Raw genomic sequence first — 15,366 nt, forward strand, 5'->3', positions numbered from 1 at the left:
TGCCTTCTTTGTGAGAGACTACTTCTGTATGCCAGACTTCAGGCACACAGTGTTATCAGCTACAGTCACAATTCCATAAAGTAGCAACAGTATTTTTATTTTTATTCAATTTGAAGCTTTTTATTAAAGAATCATCATCATCATCATCATCATCATCATCATCATCATCATCATCATTTGGTCTTTCTATGTGTAGACAGGGTTTCTCTGTGTAGTCCTGGCAGTCCTGGTACTTACTCGGTAGACCAAGCTGGCCCCAAACTCAGAGATCTGACTGCGTCTGCCTTCCAAGTGCTGGGATTAAAGGTGTGGCTAGACACAGATGAAAAGACAGACCAGCCAGAGAATGACAAGGAACCAAACATTAAAACATATTGCTAGAATTAGTTTGAGGTCAGGCAGAGCAATTCAGTCAGAAGTATGAGAAGCCAGTTTGAATCAATCAGCTTGTACAGTCGTTTAGGCCAGAACAGCTGAGTTGAGCCAGCCAGTGAAAGTTCAGGAAGAGCTAGAAAGAAACGCTTGGAAATGGCCTTCATCTCATCACCTTATCTGAGGAAATGAAGCCAACATTTCCAGGGAAGGGTAATAGCAAAATACATTGCTATATGCATGTAATCTCCAGAAGTTACTCATTTTTAACTGGGAGTCTGTGCCCTTTAACCAGCATTCCTTTATTTCTCCTACCTCCTTGATCCCAGGGAGATATTTTTAGATTTTAAAGGAAGGTAAAACCATGTATTCTTGTCTTTCTGTGCCTAGCTTATTTCATTTGCCATAGTGTCCTTCAGGTTCTCCCGTGCTATCATAAATGATTTCCTTTTCAATAGCTTAATAACATTCCATTTTGTGTGTCTGCATCTCTATGTGTAAACACCACAATTTCTTTGTTAATAATTGAAAAGTTGTCTCAAAAGCTTGGCTATAATGAATAATGCTGTTATGAACATAGAGGTGTGTATACCTTCATGATAATGGCTTTATTTTCTTTGGGTACATACCCAGTCATGGAATTGCTGGGTCATATGACAGTTCCATTATATATATATATAATATATATATTCTCTAAAAAGATATATATTTAGATATTATATATTGATATTATATATATAGATATTATATATCATAATCAGCTTTCTGAAAATAATTATTTGGAAGAAAACAAAATACAATGCAGTTTGGGAATCACAAAAGAAGCTGCCTAACTCCACCCCCTCAATCACAGAGTAGTATCCCAAACACAGATTGAAAAGATGAAGTATTTGGCAAAGGGGCTGCAGAATCACAAGTAGGTCAGCTCACCATGTTTTTCTTTGTTGTCTGGTAGGAAGACAAGGTCAAAGGCTTGTTTTCAGGAGGGAGGGCTTCGAATATCCTCAAGTGCATGTATTTATCATCACCAACATCAACCTGATGAAGATGTTGAGGCCAGTCACTATCTGTTTCTTGAAGGATACAGCTTTAAACAAATCAAACTTCTGATTTTCTTTCTCTTCAAGCTGGGTCTTCACCTTGTGGGCGATCTCCTGTGACTCGGCCATGGCCGGCATCATGGCAGATGGCGTACCACACATCATCTTGGCTACAGTGGGCTGGATGGTACAGACAGAGGAACTCGACAGTTCTGTGTTTTTTTTTTTTAAACTTATTTCTAAAGATCTGTTTATTTTTATTTTATTCTTTTTTATTTATTTCTAATGATTTTTTATTTTTATTTGATGTTTGTGTTTTGCCTGCATGTATATATGTATACCACGTGTGTGCCTGGTGCCCACAGAGGCCAGAGGTTCTCTGGAACTGGAGTTACAGTTATAAGCCACAATGTGGTGCTGGCAACTGAACCCAGGTCCTCTAAACGAGCAGCCAGCGTTCTTAACTGCTGAGCCGTCTCTCCACTCCCTCTGTTCTTTTTCCTTCTTAGGAGCCTCTGTACTATTTTCCATGCTGGATAAAGTAATTATAGTAGTAATATAGCAATCTCTCTAGGAAGCCCTGGCTGGTCTGGAACCTGCTATGTAAACCATGCTGGTCTGGAACTGACAGAAATTCACCTGCCTTTGTTTCCTGAGTTCTGGGATTAAAGGTGTTTGCTGCCATACCCAGCCCTATCTATTCTGTGTTGCTATTTAAAAAAAAAAACCACCAACAACAAAACAAACAACAACAAAAAAAAAAAAAAAAAACCCTGAGGTTGAGTAACTTATAGAAATTTACTTAGTCAACAGTGCTAGCAGCTCGGGAGCTAAACTGGCATTTAGCCTGTGAAGGTCTCGTGGTGGATGGCATCTCAATGCCAAAAGCACACCCAGATACACATGCATTCTCTTCCTACCTCCCACAACTGTCTTCATTTCCACTTGCCTTTCTTTCTTCCTTCCTTCCTTTCTATTACCTGTTAATATACACCTTTCCTTCCCTCAAAATATGTCTCAAAATTCAGTTCCATATGGAAATCTACATTAGTTAAAAATTCCCCTTCAAATGGTAAAACAGGAAGCAAAAGAGCCAGAGAGATGGCTCATCAGGTAAAGATGCTTGCTGTACAAGTCTGGCAGCCTGTTTGGACCCAGGAACCCACAAAAAGATGGAAAGAGAGAACCAACTAACCATTTCCATAAAGCTGTCCTCTGACTTCCACATGCATGCTGTGGCTCACATGCCATATATAAAAAATACTTAGTGTTCATATATATGTATATATAGATCATGTGTGCACATATATGTGTGCATGAACACACACATGTAATAATGATAACAACAGATTTTTTTAAAGAAGAGATTGAGAAGGAATGCCAGACTCCCAAATTACCTGCTCTCTACAGAACTCAACCTTTGTAGTATGTAAGACCAGTATTCATCTATTCATGAGGATGGTTTACCCATTGACTACTTATCTCCCACTAGAACATGACCCTTAAATTCCATCACACTAGGGACCAAGCATCCAGCACATGGACCTGGGTATGGAGACAAAGGAATGAATGGACCGTACCCTTACTATGGCAATAGCTAGTCTAACCAGTGCAAGGAAGGATCTCACAGTTTCATTGTGCATTGCATTAGCTGAACATATTTCATATGTCTATTGGCCCTGTGTATGTCTTCTTTACAAAAGAAGTTTCCTACCCATTTTTAAGTCAGGTTGTCCATTGCTGTTCAATGGGCTCTACAAAACTGTCCTTAACACTCAAACTTTAATTTTTTTTTTTTTCTGTACCATAATGTTGGAGTGGTGACACACAGGATAATCTACCTCAGGTCTTATCTATTTTTTCAAACAGCGTGAACCATTTCCTCCTGCAATAAATATGGCACTATTTGTGGGTTTTATTTACATATCCATAGGACTCTCTAAAGCACACAGGATTGGTGACTCCGTTTTCAACAATTGTATTCTTGCCCTACCTCACAATCTACCTTCATCCCAACTTGCCTTTCAGTTCTTGTTTGTTAATATGCTAATTTTTAATTCCCTTCCTTTAAAATTTGACTGTTCATGGAAACCTACCTTAATTAATTCTCTTTTAGCTGCTGCTTGATCATCTAGTGTCTTAGAGATGAGGTGTAGTACCAATGGTCAGAATAAGTATTCTAATAACCACTGTAAATTATTATCCCTAATTTACAAATGAGGGAACCAAGACTACCATGCCATATCCAGGATCAGACAAGTAGGAAGTGGCTAATTCAGGATTCCCACCATGGCTTTTGTGACTGCGGAGCCAGAGAGCTTTCCTAGCAAACAGTGTGGTTCTACACAGGCTTGATGATGACTGTGTAAGCACCATGGCCCCCAAACACATACCACAGAAAATGTCTGTTCTCTTGCATTTCCTCAATATGCTTGTTGAATTGAGTTGAACAGCTTCAATCCAGAAAAACACATCTCCTATTTTTGTTAATATATTCCATCCTTGTGCTCGGCACATAAGGTAATCGTTAAATGTTAATGACTAAGAGAAATGGAATAAAATCAGTGTTGTGGTAGCCATTTTTAAGCTTTAAGAGTTTAAATGTGCAGCCCATGCACGCTACCACAGCTGGGAGCACCATATTGCCATTAAGCCAGAAGGTGGATTCATGGGATGGGAACATTGAAAACAGACACCCACAAGAATGGTTAAGTTAGTTTCCCAAGCCACTTTCTACAAGTAGCTGCTGCTCCCCCACCCCATAATAATTTCACAATGATTAGCCAGCCCGCTAGGTGAGAAATCCTAGGAAAATCATGTAAGAAGGGTTTAGAGCAACTGCTCAAGTATGAGGTCAAAATGGAGGTGACTCAAGTGTTATGTCAAATGGTAGAGCCACAACAGGATGGATCATTCCCCTTCAGCTGGTCCAGACATAAAAGTGCTGCAGTTGGTGTTTGCAGCATGTGCTTTATCATCGTTCTTATATGAGGGAAAGGCAGCCCACACTCTGGTACACATGGGTATCTGAGCATTATTGCGTGCGAATGCTGTCTTATGTTACCAGTGTCTGCTCCTTTGCTTTCTTTGTTCATAGTACAAAATTTCCTGGTTTTTTTCCAAGTCTTTACTGTGTAGCTTTTTAACTTAATTAAATATATAGGCAATTACTGACACCATCTGTCTTTGCAGAAAAAGAACAAGAAGTGGCACAAGAGCCTGGAATTCTGAAGGGGCTCCTTTAACAAAATCTTGTAGCTTTATTAGCAGTATTTGTTTTTATGAGCCCTTCAGTTATTTTGAATTATTTATGTTTTTCTAGTAATAACTAACTTGAGCTAACTTAAAATGTGGCAGCATTGGTATGATGTTTTAAGAATAAAATATCAGGTAGTCCGTGACTTCCCAGGAAAACAACTAGGTAAACATGTGGTTGAGCATCTGTTGCTGGTACGGTCTATCACAGCACTTAAAACCTTTATAAAATTACATGAATCTTTTGCATAAATAGAAATGTTTTAACAATATGTATATTCCTTTCAACATATACTTCACTTTCTTAAACATAAGATTTACTGTACTGCCTGTTGGATCCAAATTCTTAGGAGCAAATAAAAAGACTCCCTTCCTGAGAAGCCGATCTGCCCATCATGTCACAGTCCTAGCTGACCTGGAAGATATACTTAACCTCTCTAAGTTTCTGTACCAATTTCTAAGTACATAAATGATATTAAGCCAACCACTGAAGCCTGTTCTGCCATAATAAGGAACCTTTAAAAAAACAAACCCAAACATATTAATGAAATCCACCCCCTCTTTAAGGAAAGCAGAGGAAGGCAGAATGATGCAGAAAGCTGAGCTCGCCTAAGGCTAACTAGCTCCTGGTCAGATAACTGAACCGTTCCCTGCACATGAGAGAAGCACGTGCTTACTCTTAGCACTGCAGCAGAGCCCTACCCTCTGTGACAGCTACTTGCAGAACATGAAGTCATTTCTAAAGATCAAGAAACAGACAGTTTTCAAACAAATAACAATGTGAAACTTCTAGTCACACTAAGACCTAGCATATATGAAAGAATATGCCACCTTGACTTTTTGGGGGTAAACATCAATGGATGAAAAAATATGAAGGAAATATGAAAAAAAAGGAATTTCACAATTGCTTTCTATGTAAAACAATTAGTGGGCAAAAACAGTTAAAACTCAGACTTGATACTTAGCTGCTGTAATTGAGAGCCTTCTGGTGTATTCTCCTGAGATGAAATAACACATTAAGAGACAGTGCAGTGAATCGGTAGAACAGTAGTAGAGAAAAAAAAGGGGGTAGAAAAGAGGAAGGGTGGAAAATCCCTTCCTCTGGTTAGTTCTGTTTGCTCAGGGATCAATGGTTCCAGAGAGGCACTCAGTTAAAAGCAGCCTCTGGCAGCCAGAGGCTTAACATGCAGCAGAACCCAGGAAAGGCAGGTGGAAAAGAAAGACTCAGACACACTAACTCAGGTGAAACGCCAAGGTGACTTTTAGTCAGTGGGGGATCTACTGGAATGTTTTCCAGTTTCACCCACACACTTCTGGAAAGAGCTTCAGGAGTTACTGATCTGAGGCAGGAGCCTCGGACAGCATCCTCTGTCCTTACCATTTCTGGAAAAAAATACATTCCCAAAGCGCTTTACAGATAAATGGTGAGAAAGTGAGGCAGAGGGTGTTAAGTGACTCCCCGGACACCACAGTAAACTGGGGACCCTCTGGCCATGGCACTATGCAGTAATGAGTGGAGCTTCCTGACATGACTTCTCTAAGCTGTGTCATCACCAGGATCAAGCAGAGCAGAGAAAGCCTGGGCTCTGGCTGTTTCACCCAGCCCTGCCTTAGCTGGGAGCTGAGAGCACCCTTTCCAGAATCGTTGAGCCTCCATTTCCACTCATATTGGACACACATTTGACATCAACTTCACACTGCTGCTGTGAGGATGAGAAAGTGACACGGTGCCTTCCAGTGAACAGCCCTCAGGCTACAGCCACTTCCCTTTTTCTTTCCGTTCCCGTATTTCCTTGCTGCTGCAGTCTGTCCTCCATGAAATTAAATAGAAAGTTTCCTAAATACCAGAGCCATAAAAAAAAAAAAAAAAAAGACATAGTGTCTTGATAGGATACTTACTCTTTCCAACACAAGACTCTGGGCAGCAAAGGCAAAGCAAAATCCTGACTCACCTCCGGACAACCAGCCTCCAAAGGCTGACTTTGACAAACCCGTCACCCAGGGGCCGGTCACTGGTTAGCTTTAGTATGTGTGGTGGATATTTGTTGGTCACACAGAGCAAAGTTTTATAAGGTTCTGACTTGAAGAGTACCGAGAGTAGACCCAGGAGGTCATTTGAGCTGTGGTTTATCACAGATCTCTTGATTGAGTTATCATTTTTACTCAACCACATTCAAATTAGGGACACATGGATTGTGCAGTTGTCTATACTACAGTGGGCCTTCTGAAGACTGGGCTGTGTGCACGGGCAGCAGCTTTATGGATATACATGATGCCATAAAGGTCACTTTTTCAAAGAAGACATTTAATAGTTTTACATGTACTCAGACTTGCACAGCCATCGCCACTATCTAATTTTACTCCCCACCAAAATGGGTACAGAACCATTAGCAGTTGTTTCCCCTTAGCCACGAGGAACAATTTTCTGTCCCTGCAGATTTCATTGTCTTAGGCATCTCATACAATGGGTGGTCTTTTGCTACTTCTTTTTTACTCTCAATGTTTTCGAGGTTCACTCATGTGGAGGCAGGTGTTGGTCGCGCCAATCATTGCTTTTTATGGTTCAGTAGTATTCTATTGTGTGGCTATACCACATTTTGTTTTGCCACCAGTTAAAGGGTATTAGCTGCTTGTACCTTTTAATGAAAGAGCCTGGCTGACACAAAGCTGTTTGAGCCCTGACCCTTCTTAACTACTGACTGCCAGAGGCAGAGTTATGGCAGACACAGAGCTCAGTTGTTTGCTCTGGGCTTTTGTTCTTAACTATTTCTCAGAGATAGAAAGAAAATGATCTTTGCTTTGAGCATTCATTCTTTTGCAGAAATATGTTTTCCTTTCTTTTGGTTATATGCCCACTACTGGAATCAATGGGTCACAGAATAAAGATGGTGTAAGTGTAACTTTTGAGGATTTAACTAAGATATTTATTTAGTTTACTCATCCAGTGAAAGTGTACTTCTCTCAGGATCGTCATGCTAGGTGTTGTCAGGATACAGAAATGGAGAACAGCCTCTGTTCTTAGTCTCATTCTCTTCTTTAGGAATGGCTCAAACATAAATAAGCCAGCCTTTGACTTAGCATCAAGAACTCTGAACTGTGGCATGTACTCTGCTCCAGTGATGTCTCTTCCTTTTCAGAGCCTTGCTCCTAGGCTCTACAGCAGCTGGACTAATAAATCAGCTGCAAAGCCATCACTTTCACAATGCATGTTTCTTGCCTACGTCGTCTGCAACCACCATTATTATTTATGGGAGATTATGATTTACTAGGAAGAAAGAGGGACTGTGCTGGAATGCATTGTGGGATTGAGGCCTGTGCTGTGCTCTCATCCTCACCCAGAGAAGACCTTGCTTTGCACAAAAGCCCTCCATGCCCACAAGGACTACACACAGGAACCCTTTCTGCTATACAAGAGCTTTTCTGCTTTGAAAACTCCACAAAAAGCCTTGTAGAGGTCATTTAAGCACAGAAGGACCACTTCTCAGAGAAGCCAGTCATCAGTCCTGAGGCTTACAGCTTGAATGTCAAAAGGCACCATGTGCAATGTGGGGTTTCTATGCTGAATCACATGGAGGGACAGACAATCACTGGTCCTATAAAAATTGGGTACAAAAATTAGATTTTCACATTTATTAGTGTTTGGTGTTCAATGTCCAAATAAGAAAATGACCTTCCAAAAAACCATAAGGCAGCAAGAAAATACTTAAACAGAAAAAAAAAACTGAGTGTGTAATTCTGTACACTAAGGTTATAAGTAATAACAATTAGACCATCGGAGGTTTTCTGTTGGTTTTGGTTTGGTTTGATTTTTTTTGTTTTGTTTTCTGTTTTTCGTGAGGGGTTTGTCCTGGACTTGCATTGTAAACCAGTTTGGCCTTGAAACTCACGGAGATCTGCCTGCTTCTGCCTCTCCAAGTGCTGGGATTACAGGCGTGAGCCACTGTGAGGGCTTTAGGCCATCAGCTTTTAATAACACAAGGATCATAAATTGTGTTGACAGAAGAAACTTGCAATAGGAAACAAAATGCAAGGGTATATTTTAAATTGTTTTGTTGTTTGTTTGTTTGTTTGTTTAAGTGAAAAACACATGTAGCTGCTGCTGCTGCTGCTGCTGCTGCTGCTGTTGTGCAGGCTTAAACTTTTTTTTCTCATTTTAGCTAACCAAATCAATTTCTAGTATGATTTCAGCAGATCCTGAAAGAATTTCTAAAGTGACAGAGAAGCTTCTGACATCACAAAGAAAGCTGGTTTATTAATGCTGGTAACCAGGTTGTCACAGATGTGTGAGACAAGGGTTATGAACTTGGGCTTCACTCCCAGTCAGTTTTTTACTTCCAGGACCTGAGCAAATCACCCCCCGCCACACACACACACACACGGTTCTCATAAAGTGAGGGGGTGGGAGGATGAGGCCCTAGAACTGTCTCAGAGCCCCGGCACTCACAGTGTGCCCTCATCATGTCAAGTGTGTCCAAATGCTCTCTAATGGAATCTGATCAAGCATTACTTCTTAAAGAGTTTTGTTACACTTGACTTAAATATTCTACTTTGTGGACACTTTTTAAACATTTGGTGTTATTTCATTCCAAATTTTCATACTTGGAAGCCATTAACATTTTTTGGTTTGGTTTGATTTGGTTTGGTTTGGTTTTCAAGACAGGGTTTCCTGTGTAGCCCTGGCTGACCTAGAATCAACCTGGAGACCAGGCTGGCCTCAAACTCACAGAAATCCACCTGTCTCTGCCTCCTGAGTGCTGGGATTAAAGGCATACACCACCACACCCAGCTGCCATTAAGTATTTTTAAAATCTAAATATTTAAGCTTTGAAAGTCACAGAGGTCCTAGGCATGATGGTTGCTTGGCCTGGCCTGCTGAGAGTCAGGACCCAGATGCTTTGTTGCCTCTCTCTATAAACTATAAGAACGAAAGCTCAGTCTCCATGTGGCTCTCTGAGGGAGGCGAGCAGGGACTGACTCTGTCATGAACTTGGTTGCCTGCTTTTTTATCACTCTCCCCTGGTGATGTGGCCTTACCAGGCCACAGAGGAAGAGGATCCAGGCAGTCCTGATGAGACTTTAAGAAGCTACAGGCAGATGCAGAGGAGGAGAACTCCCCCTTTCAGTGGACTAGGGGAAGGGGATAGGAGGGAAAAGAGATGGACTGTAGGACTGGGGAGAGTTGAGGGAGGGGGCTTCAATCAGGATATATAATGAATAAATTATGAAAAAAAGAATAATGCTATATATTGTACAGATAATTAATATGTATCAAATGAATCCAATAGTTTTAAATTATTTGTTGGATTTTGTACTTCATCTTTCTTGTTGATTATTTGTTAATATTTTTCTATCTTTATATATTAAAATGTGCATATGTATAATGGCCAAAAAAAAAAAAACCCAAATAAGGCCCTAAGCAGGGCAGATGATGTCCATGGATGATGCTTTGCTTAAAGACTGCCATATTCAGCTGTGGTTTGTTCTGCCCTAAGGGCAAACCATATTAAAAGGAGCATAGGGTAGGACTCCGGGGTGCGCTCCAGAAGTTTTCATTGTTGAGCAGGTAATCTGGTAGGTGACTGTCCCATCTCTCAGAGAGACTTCTAGATGACATTGGGCTATCCCAGCAATTGCCACTAGATGGCAACAGGCCAAGAGGCAACTGTTCCGTCTGCCTACTGATATATTTTAATGTTATGCAAACAACTCTTACTAAACATCACAATCATATTAATAGTTTAATAATTGAAAATTCCTTCAGTGTGGTCACCCACGTTTTTAAAAATTAAGTGTCAGGTATATCTATCACATGGACAACTCAATGCTGCCTTGGATTTTAATGATCCAAGATGGGGAAGAGATGTCATTTACTTTACTATGCCAAGGAGAACAAAAACTTTCACATTTACAGGGATGCTGGGGCCTGTTCTGCTCCCTGTCTCTGAGACACCGGCAAGTATATCAAAGTATGAGTCTAATAATGGAGACCTCCCTCTGCCCTGACTCTTCTGGTGTTACCACAGTCTTACAGGAAGAAGGATCATGGCCCTAAGCAGACTTGGCTTTGCCAGACCCCTGCAGTAATAGCCTCACACACGATCTTACTGCAGTCCCTTCACAACAGACCACAGGGACCATGCCATTAGGCCCGTTGTGTTTGGCTTGACTGGACAGTACCAGAGACTGAACCTAGGGCCTCGTGTGCTATTGCAAGTACTCCACTGTTACGCTGCAGCCACGGCCTTTGCCTGTGTTAATAGGAAGTAGGCCCTGAGAAAGAGAACAAAATTGCTCAAGACCACAGATAGCAGAGGTGAGTCTGGCACCCTCAGCAAGTCCTTGTAACTCTGGTGCAGAGGTCTCTATCCACTTGCTTCCTTTAAACTACCATCCTCTTAAGTCCTCTTCACCCTCAGCTGCCAACACTCCCATGTCCTATGCATCTGTTCCATCCTTCTCGAGCTTAGTGCATCTTGGCCAAACCATGCTGACAAGCAGGATGACTTGCCTCTACCACAGTCTTTTAGATAAGGCCTCAGGTTTTATAGGTCTCACCTGTATTCCCAGGGAAATCCTGGTCTCCATGCTCAAAAATGACATCAGAGATGAGTTGCCTCCTTACCAGGGCACCTGTCTTTAAGCCTACAGTGTGGCCCAACTCCTGAAACAGAGTGAGAAAGAAGAGAACACTGTCCAACAGATGTATCTCAAGCTGAACATGCCTAAACTTAAAGCCTGGATTTTACCCTCTAACTAGTCCTCAATCTGGCCTACCAGGAAATAATCCTTATATTTTCTAGAAAAATCAGAGATATCTTTGAATCTTCTCTTTGTCTCATGTCCTACATCAAACCCATCAGTATGTCCTTTGGGGCCTGATTTTGAAATGTATCTGTGTCCTTCTACCCCTAATGGTTCCTGTACTTGTCTTTCTACTGCCGTCTATCACCCAAACTATGGCTGTGTCATCCTAATTGGGCTCCCTGTCTCGTCCTTGCCATTCATGGTCCTTCTCTTACTGTATATCAACTTTTCAAAAATAGGCACTGGACCTTGTCATCTCTCTCTGCTCAACACCTTCCCACAAAGTCCCAGCCTCTATAACTGTGTGTAGGAAATAAGTCCTTTGCTCACCTCTTAGTGAACCAGGAGAACATAAGCATCACAGCCTACCCACAGCTGGATTACTCTAGCCCCAAAGGTGCTAGACATATAATCTGGCTTCTTAAGCTTGGCCACTGCTGTGCTGCCCATGGTTCAGACAGGTGGCTTGGCCTTTCTCTAGGAAGAATCAAATGGTACAATAATATATTTCCCATCAGACTTAGAACCATAAATCTGAACAAAAGCGTGGGTAAGGAAGTTCATTCCTACATCCTTCAGCCAAACAGGCTGCTGAGGAGAATGGTCATACATCAGTTTCCTTTGAAGGCCTGGTGCCAGTGGGTGAATTCTCAGTGGTGTATCTCATTGGCTAATTTGGAGAATAAGTCTTTTAAAAAATTTTTTTCCCACCAGGTGGTAAATCTTTACACTCCCTAGTTGGCCTCATAGACATACCTGAGGGCAATGAAGGGAAGGTCTACCTGGATCACAATCTCCAGTGACTAGTCAAGAGAAAAATGACACAAAGAGGTGACTTAGTTATGGATTACAAAAATATGTCTCAGACACTGATAGCATCAGCTTGGACCGTTAACCTGTTAACTTCTCAGAGCCTCAATTTCCCTATAGAGAAGAAAAGGGGATGAAAGTATTAACATGAATTTGTAAAACATCTGTAGATTCTTGAAGCTCACAAATTCTGGTTCTTCAATGACTATTATATAATCTATAAACTAGTCCCTCAGTCACATTCTTACCCTGATGCTCATAAAAGAAGGCTAGCAAGAAGCAAGAAAAAAACTCTTTGCCATGAAACTCTTCTTGCACTTGATGATAATTACAGAATGCAGAACCAAAGCCCAGCTGCCCACATCTGCATGCTCTACCATCCATCCATCCTGCCTGTCACCAGAAAGAGGCAGAAGCAGCAGGGGTGAGCAGGCGGCCTCCATCTGCCCAGAACACCTCAGGCAAAAAGGGCTTTTTATTAAGTCTCTCTCCCGCCCTTTATCTCACAGGAACATGTTATTGCCTTGTCATCCCAAAGAACTTGAGAACAGAACAGTTCTGGCCTGTCTTGGTTCTCGAAATGCAGGCAGAGTGCAGTCTGGGAGGTGGAAAGGTAGGGCCTCCTTTCCCCATACTGGACCCTCCTCTTTGGTGAAGTTGCAATGGACTAGAGATTGTTAAGCCATATGCATAACTTTTATTTCCTAGGAACCCCATTTTTACAAGTTAACAAAGTGATAAAAAATAATTTTAACATTTTTTAATTAACCCATCATAACCAGAGTAGTTCAGCATTCTAATGAATAAAATAATATTTGTGAGGTGTTTACATTCCTCCTTACCTTCTCTATCTTGGAGGTCCAGCATGTGTTTTCCATTAACAGCACACCTCAGTTTGTACCAACAACATTACATGTGGCTGGCAGCTACCCTGTTAGATAGTGCATATTCTGAGAATGTCTGAGAATATCCTTGAAAGTGCAGTTATCATTCTGCTAATATTGACACTGATGGTTAACATGTTCTAATATTCTCGTCTAGTCTTTTTGTGTACATATTATTTTTGCAAAGCTCAAGTCATATTGCTTACATAACTTCTTATCCTCTTTTCTGTGCACACTATATCATCACGTTATTCACAACCATCATCTCTCATATAGTATCACACACCATCCCATCACTTGGTTACATTGTAATTTTCTTATCTAGTGCTCAAATGCTAGACAGTTGTAAGTTTTTAGTATTATAAGTAATGCTGCAGTGAATATTTTTGTGTTGTGTTCTTGATACCTTGATTTGAGTTTCCCTAGCATTCATATTATTTTCAGCAAATTTATTTTTAAAATCATCAAGTGAACTATTATCATCAAGTGATTTCTGATGAGAAATAGGACGTGTAGACCTTGTGCACCTTTGATGCTTAGCTGTGATCCAAGGAGAACCACCTTACCACCTCTGCCAGAGCTGCTCCAGTTATAAAGCAAACTGATTGTATTGGGTGTTTTTTTAAAGAGTCTTTCCTTCCCTACCCTTACCTTCAAATCTAATCAATTAACCCATCAATCTAGTCATTACAAGCCATCATAGCAAGTCATGTCAAAATCACCCCTAGACATTGCCCTTATCCCTTCTCAGAGTGCTTTTTGAACAGGCCACTGTCATGGTTTGCTTGTAACAGGGGTATCCACTGCAGGGAGCTGGAAGTTTTTAGAGTTAACATTAAATTTTAAATTTAAAAGTTAGATCAAGTTAAGATGCAGTGAGAACATGGGACAGGCACCAAGGAGGCGCAGAGGACTGGCTATGTGCTTGATCTGAAGCTGGACTCGGCCCCAGGAGGTCCCAGAGGCGGGCACAATATGGGACTGGAATAGTGGATGCACCCTACTTCACCAACCGTACCCCACACACTGGGGGCCTCAGGAAGACAAAGACTTAGCAGCTTCCCCCTTAGGGCTAACAATCTAGAGGGGGATTTTGGAACCCCTGTACACAAACAAGCATGCCTTGGGCAATGTTTTCAGCAGGGAAAACCAGATGGAGAACAGAACAATTATCTGAGCAGATCAGGCAAGCCTGCTGCTGAGGGAAATGTGTTTCATTTCCTTTCAGAACCAAGGAGTTAGGGCAGCCTGGGGAGCAAAAATACTGAGCTCTAGAAAACTCAGAGAGCTGGCCATGCTCTACCATCTCAGGCAAACTGTGAAGCAGCTTTTAGATCTCAGTACCCTCACCAGTAAAAAAGAGCTGGAGTAATAGCAGCCTTGCCCAAAGCCTGCCTGTGGGGCAAACCAGTTAGGAAATGGTGCCATCTGACAGGCACACAAACTGTTCCTCCTAAAGAATCTTTTTTAAAAGACAGCATTTCCCACTGTTAGTCCAGGCTGACTTTGAACTTGTGATGCTCATTGATTCAGCTTATGGGCTTGCACCACTGTGTTCAGTGAGGAATCTGTCCTCTTAAAGGGAATGCTTAGTAATCATAAGTAACATTTGTACTCAACTCTATCAGGCAGTTTTATGTATTTGTGTGTTCTGTTTGTTTCGAAGCTCCATATGGCAGGTATTACTGCTTGCGCCTGACACTTAAGGCCACTGAGATTGAGAGAGCATCAGTACTAGCTAAAGGTGTGCTGCTTGAGAGGGCCATATACAGGCGCTTTCCTTGCTTCTCTTCCCTATACTCTGCTGCCCTCCTGTCAAAAGCCTTATCACCAAAATTGCAATATCCCTAACAAGAGTATTAGTAATATTTTATATATACATCTCCTTTTGATCAAGAGCATTAAAGCATGAAAAGAGAAACCCAGGAAATGAACACTTAGAAACAGCAAGTTCACTTTCTCCTCATAGGGAACAGGAGCTGTCCCCATCTGATTTACAATAATCCCATACAGCAGGAAAGATTTAAGTTGACAAATAGGGTGTTTACAACTGCAGCAGATACTTGGCAGTTAGTTTTTAACAATTGTTGCAAATGTGATTTATTTGCCGTTATGAAAGAGGATTACTGTGCGAATATGATCCTGAAATTAGCTTCAGTTTAGCAAGGGGCCTTGACAGCTTGACCCCTTAATATTCTTAT

The 15,366-nt window shown here is 41.3% G+C and overlaps 1 protein-coding gene and 1 pseudogene across 1 annotated transcript in view; one reads left to right on the top strand and one right to left on the bottom strand.

Moving 5' to 3' along the window:
- Positions 1–15,366, top strand: part of Iqch (IQ motif containing H) — a 141,078-nt gene that overhangs the window by 87,226 nt on the left and 38,486 nt on the right. The window lies entirely within an intron of this gene.
- LOC110565335 (cystatin-B-like) lies at positions 1,283–1,577 on the bottom strand (annotated as a pseudogene).

The sequence above is a fragment of the Meriones unguiculatus genome, chromosome 6 (assembly GCF_030254825.1).
Source record: "Meriones unguiculatus strain TT.TT164.6M chromosome 6, Bangor_MerUng_6.1, whole genome shotgun sequence".
In the NCBI taxonomy this organism is placed as follows: domain Eukaryota; kingdom Metazoa; phylum Chordata; class Mammalia; order Rodentia; family Muridae; genus Meriones; species Meriones unguiculatus.